Source organism: Phyllobates terribilis, unplaced genomic scaffold (assembly GCF_046119375.1).
Source record: "Phyllobates terribilis strain yellow unplaced genomic scaffold, ASM4611937v1 Scaffold_31__1_contigs__length_13893835, whole genome shotgun sequence".
Classification (NCBI taxonomy): Eukaryota; Metazoa; Chordata; class Amphibia; order Anura; family Dendrobatidae; genus Phyllobates; species Phyllobates terribilis.
In genome coordinates, this window is record NW_027362791.1 from 4603915 (window position 1) to 4612300 (window position 8386).

Below are 8386 nucleotides of genomic sequence, written 5' to 3' on the forward strand. Positions count from 1 at the left end.
TCATTTAGTGGATATTTTCACAAAAAAGTGAAATTTTGAAAAATCCAGTAAATTGGCTGAAAACTACTAAATATCAAATACTCATTGGGCGAATCACTCTGGAAGTGAAATCGGAACGCTCACTGACATTTCCCCTATCTGAAAGTCTGATAAACATCGGAAAAATGACTAAGTCCAAAAAAAATTTTTTTTCAACTTTTTTCAATTTTACCCCCGTGGGATATATATTCTACCCACACACATTTGGAACTCTCCTGGGGTACCCTCACACATATTATTCCCTCATTTAGTGGATATTTTCTCAAAAAAGTGAAATTTTCAAAAATCCAGAAAATTGGCTGAAAACGACTAAATATCAAGTACTCATTGGGCGAATCACTCTGGAACTGAAATCGGAATGCTCACTGACATTTCCCCTATCTGAAAGTCTGATAAACGCATTAAAAATGACTAAGTCCAAAAAAAAATTTTTTTCAACTTTTTTCAATTTTACCCCCGTGGGATATATATTCTACTCACACACATTTAGAACTCTCCTGGGGTACCCTCAAACATATTATTCCCTCATTTAGTGGATATTTTCACAAAAAAGTGAAATTTTCAAAAATCCAGAAAATTAGCTAAAAAAGACTAAATAACAAGGACTCATTGGGCGAATCACTCTGGAAGTGAAATCGGAACGCTCACTGACATTTCCCCTATCTGAAAGTCTGATAAACATCGGAAAAATGACTAAGTCCAAAAAAAATTTTTTTTCAACTTTTTTCAATTTTACCCCCGTGGGATATATATTCTACCCACACACATTTGGAACTCTCCTGGGGTACCCTCACACATATTATTCCCTCATTTAGTGGATATTTTCTCAAAAAAGTGAAATTTTCAAAAATCCAGAAAATTGGCTGAAAACGACTAAATATCAAGTACTCATTGGGCGAATCACTCTGGAACTGAAATCGGAATGCTCACTGACATTTCCCCTATCTGAAAGTCTGATAAACGCCGGAAAAATGACTAAGTCCAAAAAAAAATTTTTTTCAACTTTTTTCAATTTTACCCCCGTGGGATATATATTCTACCCACACACATTTGGAACTCTCCTGGGGTACCCTCAAACATATTATTCCCTCATTAAGTGGATATTTTCACAAAAAAGTGAAATTTTCAAAAATTCAGAAAATTAGCTAAAAAAGACTAAATAACAAGGACTCATTGGGCGAATCACTCTGGAAGTGAAATCAGAACGCTCACTGACATTTCCCCTATCTGAAAGTCTGATAAACATCGGAAAAATGACAGTCCAAAAAAAATTTTTTTTCAACTTTTTTCAATTTTACCCCCGTGGGATATATATTCTACCCACACACATTTGGAACTCTCCTGGGGTACCCTCACACATATTATTCCCTCATTTAGTGGATATTTTCACAAAAAAGTGAAATTTTCAAAAATCCAGAAAATTGGCTGAAAACGACTAAATATCAAGTACTCATTGGGCGAATCACTCTGGAACTGAAATCGGAATGCTCACTGACATTTCCCCTATCTGAAAGTCTGATAAACGCCGGAAAAATGACTAAGTCCAAAAAAAAATTTTTTTCAACTTTTTTCAATTTTACCCCCGTGGGATATATATTCTACTCATACACATTTAGAACTCTCCTGGGGTACCCTCAAACATATTATTCCCTCATTTAGTGGATATTTTCACAAAAAAGTGAAATTTTCAAAAATCCAGAAAATTAGCTAAAAAAGACTAAATAACAAGGACTCATTGGGCGAATCACTCTGGAAGTGAAATCGGAATGCTCACTGACATTTCCCCTATCTGAAAGTCTGATAAACATCGGAAAAATGACTAAGTCCAAAAAAAATTTTTTTTCAACTTTTTTCAATTTTACCCCCGTGGGATATATATTCTACCCACACACATTTGGAACTCTCCTGGGGTACCCTCACACATATTATTCCCTCATTTAGTGGATATTTTCACAAAAAAGTGAAATTTTGAAAAATCCAGTAAATTGGCTGAAAACTACTAAATATCAAATACTCATTGGGCGAATCACTCTGGAAGTGAAATCGGAACGCTCACTGACATTTCCCCTATCTGAAAGTCTGATAAACATCGGAAAAATGACTAAGTCCAAAAAAAATTTTTTTGCAACTTTTTTCAATTTTACCCCCGTGGGATATATATTCTACCCACACACATTTGGAACTCTCCTGGGGTACCCTCACACATATTATTCCCTCATTTAGTGGATATTTTCACAAAAAAGTGAAATTTTCAAAAATCCAGAAAATTGGCTGAAAACGACTAAATATCAAGTACTCATTGGGCGAATCACTCTGGAACTGAAATCGGAATGCTCACTGACATTTCCCCTATCTGAAAGTCTGATAAACGCATTAAAAATGACTAAGTCCAAAAAAAAATTTTTTTAAACTTTTTTCAATTTTACCCCCGTGGGATATATATTCTACCCACACACATCTGGAACTCTCCTGGGGTACCCTCACACATATTATTCCCTCATTTAGTGGATATTTTCACAAAAAAGTGAAATTTTCAAAAATCCAGAAAATTAGCTAAAAAAGACTAAATAACAAGGACTCATTGGGCGAATCACTCTGGAAGTGAAATCGGAACGCTCACTGACATTTCCCCTATCTGAAAGTCTGATAAACATCGGAAAAATGACTAAGTCCAAAAAAAATTTTTTTTCAACTTTTTTCAATTTTACCCCCGTGGGATATATATTCTACCCACACACATTTGGAACTCTCCTGGGGTACCCTCACACATATTATTCCCTCATTTAGTGGATATTTTCACAAAAAAGTGAAATTTTGAAAAATCCAGTAAATTGGCTGAAAACTACTAAATATCAAATACTCATTGGGCGAATCACTCTGGAAGTGAAATCGGAACGCTCACTGACATTTCCCCTATCTGAAAGTCTGATAAACATCGGAAAAATGACTAAGTCCAAAAAAAATTTTTTTGCAACTTTTTTCAATTTTACCCCCGTGGGATATATATTCTACCCACACACATTTGGAACTCTCCTGGGGTACCCTCACACATATTATTCCCTCATTTAGTGGATATTTTCACAAAAAAGTGAAATTTTCAAAAATCCAGAAAATTGGCTGAAAACGACTAAATATCAAGTACTCATTGGGCGAATCACTCTGGAACTGAAATCGGAATGCTCACTGACATTTCCCCTATCTGAAAGTCTGATAAACGCATTAAAAATGACTAAGTCCAAAAAAAAATTTTTTTAAACTTTTTTCAATTTTACCCCCGTGGGATAAATATTCTACCCACACACATTTGGAACTCTCCTGGGGTACCCTCAAACATATTATTCCCTCATTTAGTGGATATTTTCACAAAAAAGTGAAATTTTCCAAAATCCAGAAAATTAGCTAAAAAAGACTAAATAACAAGGACTCATTGGGCGAATCACTCTGGAACTAAAATCGGAATGCTCACTGACATTTTCCCTATCTGAAAGTCTGATAAACGCCGGAAAAATGACTAAGTCCAAAAAAAATTTTTTTTCAACTTTTTTCAATTTTACCCCCGTGGGATATATATTCTACCCACACACATTTGGAACTCTCCTGGGGTACCCTCAAACATATTATTCCCTCATTTAGTGGATATTTTCACAAAAAAATGAAATTTTCAAAAATCCAGAAAATTGGCTGAAAACGACAAAATTTCAAGTACTCATTGGGCGAATCACTCTGGAACTGAAATCGGAATGCTCACTGACATTTCCCATATCTGAAAGTTTGATAAACGCCGGAAAAATGACTAAGTCCAAAAAAAAATTTTTTTCAACTTTTTTCAATTTTACCCCCGTGGGATATATATTCTACCCACACACATTTGGAACTCTCCTGGGGTACCCTCAAACATATTATTCCCTCATTTAGTGGATATTTTCACAAAAAAGTGAAATTTTCAAAAATCCAGTAAATTGGCTGAAAACTACTAAATATCAAGTACTCATTGGGCGAATCACTCTGGAAGTGAAATCGGAACGCTCACTGACATTTCCCCTATCTGAAATTCTGATAAACATCGGAAAAATGACTAAGTCCAAAAAAAATTTTTTTTCAACTTTTTTCAATTTTACCCCCGTGGGATATATATTCTACCCACACACATTTGGAACTCTCCTGGGGTACCCTCACACATATTATTCCCTCATTTAGTGGATATTTTCACAAAAAAGTGAAATTTTCAAAAATCCAGAAAATTGGCTGAAAACGACTAAATATCAAGTACTCATTGGGCGAATCACTCTGGAACTGAAATCGGAATGCTCACTGACATTTCCCCTATCTGAAAGTCTGATAAACGCATTAAAAATGACTAAGTCCAAAAAAAAATTTTTTTCAACTTTTTTCAATTTTACCCCCGTGGGATATATATTCTACTCACACACATTTAGAACTCTCCTGGGGTACCCTCAAACATATTATTCCCTCATTTAGTGGATATTTTCACAAAAAAGTGAAATTTTCAAAAATCCAGAAAATTAGCTAAAAAAGACTAAATAACAAGGACTCATTGGGCGAATCACTCTGGAAGTGAAATCGGAACGCTCACTGACATTTCCCCTATCTGAAAGTCTGATAAACATCGGAAAAATGACTAAGTCCAAAAAAAATTTTTTTTCAACTTTTTTCAATTTTACCCCCGTGGGATATATATTCTACCCACACACATTTGGAACTCTCCTGGGGTACCCTCAAACATATTATTCCCTCATTTAGTGGATATTTTCACAAAAAAATGAAATTTTCAAAAATCCAGAAAATTGGCTGAAAACGACTAAATTTCAAGTACTCATTGGGCGAATCACTCTGGAACTGAAATCGGAATGCTCACTGACATTTCCCATATCTGAAAGTCTGATAAACGCCGGAAAAATGACTAAGTCCAAAAAAAAATTTTTTTCAACTTTTTTCAATTTTACCCCCGTGGGATATATATTCTACCCACACACATTTGGAACTCTCCTGGGGTACCCTCAAACATATTATTCCCTCATTTAGTGGATATTTTCACAAAAAAGTGAAATTTTCAAAAATCCAGTAAATTGGCTGAAAACTACTAAATATCAAGTACTCATTGGGCGAATCACTCTGGAAGTGAAATCGGAACGCTCACTGACATTTCCCCTATCTGAAAGTCTGATAAACATCGGAAAAATGACTAAGTCCAAAAAAAATTTTTTTTCAACTTTTTTCAATTTTACCCCCGTGGGATATATATTCTACCCACACACATTTGGAACTCTCCTGGGGTACCCTCACACATATTATTCCCTCATTTAGTGGATATTTTCACAAAAAAGTGAAATTTTCAAAAATCCAGAAAATTGGCTGAAAACGACTAAATATCAAGTACTCATTGGGCGAATCACTCTGGAACTGAAATCGGAATGCTCACTGACATTTCCCCTATCTGAAAGTCTGATAAACGCATTAAAAATGACTAAGTCCAAAAAAAAATTTTTTTCAACTTTTTTCAATTTTACCCCCGTGGGATATATATTCTACTCACACACATTTAGAACTCTCCTGGGGTACCCTCAAACATATTATTCCCTCATTTAGTGGATATTTTCACAAAAAAGTGAAATTTTCATAAATCCAGAAAATTAGCTAAAAAAGACTAAATAACAAGGACTCAATGGGCGAATCACTCTGGAAGTGAAATCGGAACGCTCACTGACATTTCCCCTATCTGAAAGTCTGATAAACATCGGAAAAATGACTAAGTCCAAAAAAAATTTTTTTTCAACTTTTTTCAATCTTACCCCCGTGGGATATATATTCTACCCACACACATTTGGAACTCTCCTGGGGTACCCTCACACATATTATTCCCTCATTTAGTGGATATTTTCTCAAAAAAGTGAAATTTTCAAAAATCCAGAAAATTGGCTGAAAACGACTAAATATCAAGTACTCATTGGGCGAATCACTCTGGAACTGAAATCGGAATGCTCACTGACATTTCCCCTATCTGAAAGTCTGATAAACGCATTAAAAATGACTAAGTCCAAAAAAAAATTTTTTTCAACTTTTTTCAATTTTACCCCCGTGGGATATATATTCTACTCACACACATTTAGAACTCTCCTGGGGTACCCTCAAACATATTATTCCCTCATTTAGTGGATATTTTCACAAAAAAGTGAAATTTTCAAAAATCCAGAAAATTAGCTAAAAAAGACTAAATAACAAGGACTCATTGGGCGAATCACTCTGGAAGTGAAATCGGAACGCTCACTGACATTTCCCCTATCTGAAAGTCTGATAAACATCGGAAAAATGACTAAGTCCAAAAAAAATTTTTTTTCAACTTTTTTCAATTTTACCCCCGTGGGATATATATTCTACCCACACACATTTGGAACTCTCCTGGGGTACCCTCACACATATTATTCCCTCATTTAGTGGATATTTTCTCAAAAAAGTGAAATTTTCAAAAATCCAGAAAATTGGCTGAAAACGACTAAATATCAAGTACTCATTGGGCGAATCACTCTGGAACTGAAATCGGAATGCTCACTGACATTTCCCCTATCTGAAAGTCTGATAAACGCCGGAAAAATGACTAAGTCCAAAAAAAATTTTTTTTCAACTTTTTTCAATTTTACCCCCGTGGGATATATATTCTACCCACACACATTTGGAACTCTCCTGGTGTACCCTCACACATATTATTCCCTCATTTAGTGGATATTTTCACAAAAAAGTGAAATTTTGAAAAATCCAGTAAATTGGCTGAAAACTACTAAATATCAAATACTCATTGGGCGAATCACTCTGGAAGTGAAATCGGAACGCTCACTGACATTTCCCCTATCTGAAAGTCTGATAAACATCGGAAAAATGACTAAGTCCAAAAAAAATTTTTTTGCAACTTTTTTCAATTTTACCCCCGTGGGATATATATTCTACCCACACACATTTGGAACTCTCCTGGGGTACCCTCACACATATTATTCCCTCATTTAGTGGATATTTTCACAAAAAAGTGAAATTTTCAAAAATCCAGAAAATTGGCTGAAAACGACTAAATATCAAGTACTCATTGGGCGAATCACTCTGGAACTGAAATCGGAATGCTCACTGACATTTCCCCTATCTGAAAGTCTGATAAACGCATTAAAAATGACTAAGTCCAAAAAAAAATTTTTTTAAACTTTTTTCAATTTTACCCCCGTGGGATATATATTCTACCCACACACATCTGGAACTCTCCTGGGGTACCCTCACACATATTATTCCCTCATTTAGTGGATATTTTCACAAAAAAATGAAATTTTCAAAAATCCAGAAAATTGGCTGAAAACGACTAAATATCAAGTACTCATTGGGCGAATCACTCTGGAACTGAAATCGGAATGCTCACTGACATTTCCCCTATCTGAAAGTCTGATAAACGCCGGAAAAATGACTAAGTCCAAAAAAAAATTTTTTTCAACTTTTTTCAATTTTACCCCCGTGGGATATATATTCTACCCACACACATTTGGAACTCTCCTGGGGTACCCTCAAACATATTATTCCCTCATTTAGTGGATATTTTCACAAAAAAGTGAAATTTTAAAAAATCCAGAAAATTAGCTGAAAAAGACTAAATAACAAGGACTCATTGGGCGAATCACTCTTGAAGTGAAATCGGAACACTCACTGACATTTCCCCTATCTGAAAGACTGATAAACATCGGAAAAATGACTAAGTCCAAAAAAAATTTTTTTTCAACTTTTTTCAATTTTACCCCCGTGGGATATATATTCTACCCACACACATCTGGAACTCTCCTGGGGTACCCTCACACATATTATTCCCTCATTTAGTGGATATTTTCACAAAAAAATGAAATTTTCAAAAATCCAGAAAATTGGCTGAAAACGACTAAATATCAAGTACTCATTGGGCGAATCACTCTGGAACTGAAATCGGAATGCTCACTGACATTTCCCCTATCTGAAAGTCTGATAAACGCCGGAAAAATGACTAAGTCCAAAAAAAAATTTTTTTCAACTTTTTTCAATTTTACCCCCGTGGGATATATATTCTACCAACACACATTTGGAACTCTCCTGGGGTACCCTCAAACATATTATTCCCTCATTTAGTGGATATTTTCACAAAAAAGTGAAATTTTCAAAAATCCAGAAAATTAGCTAAAAAAGACTAAATAACAAGGACTCATTGGGCGAATCACTCTGGAAGTGAAATCGGAACGCTCACTGACATTTCCCCTATCTGAAAGTCTGATAAACGCCGGAAAAATGACTAAGTCCAAAAAAAAATTTTTTTCAACTTTTTTCAATTTTA